Genomic DNA, 790 nt, shown 5'->3' on the forward strand with positions numbered 1-790 from the left:
CAAATGAACTTATTGGATGCACTAAATTTGTTAAAAACCCTAATTGATTTAGAATAAGCCTAGCGAGGATGAAAATGACCTAAATGATAATCCAATGACACAAACACACCTATTGGATGCACAAGAATGGTTAAAAACTCTAATTGGACCAGAATAAGCCTAGGGAGGACGAAAATGACCTAAAAGTTAATCCAATGACACAAATGAACTTATTGGATGCAGAAGTTTGGATTAAAACCCTAATAGAACTCGAATAAGCCTAAGGTTCATGAAAATGACCTAAATGTTAATCCAAGGACACAAATGAACTTATTGGATGCAAAAGATTGGTTAAAAAGCCTAACTGGACAAGAATAAGCCTAGTGAGGACGAAAATGACACAAAAGTTAACCTAATGACACTAAAACACCTATTGGATGCACAAGATTGGCTACAACCCCGAATTGGGCTAGAACAAGCCTAGGTAGGACGAAAATGACCTAAATGTTATTCCGATGACACAAACACACCTATTGTATGCCCAAGATTGGTTAAAAACCATTATTGGACTATAATTAGCCCTGGGAGGATGAAAATGCCCTAAATATTAATCCAATGACACAAATGAACTTATTTGATGCACAAAATTTGTTAAAAACCCTAATTAGACCAAAATAAGCCTAGGGTTTAAAACCCTAATTGGACGAAAATGATGCACAACATTGGTTTAAAACCCGCATTGGACTAGAATAAGCCTCAGGATGATGAAAATGACCTATATGTTAATCCAATAACACAAATGAACTTATTG

Source organism: Cicer arietinum, chromosome 5 (assembly GCF_000331145.2).
Source record: "Cicer arietinum cultivar CDC Frontier isolate Library 1 chromosome 5, Cicar.CDCFrontier_v2.0, whole genome shotgun sequence".
NCBI classification, from domain to species: Eukaryota; Viridiplantae; Streptophyta; class Magnoliopsida; order Fabales; family Fabaceae; genus Cicer; species Cicer arietinum.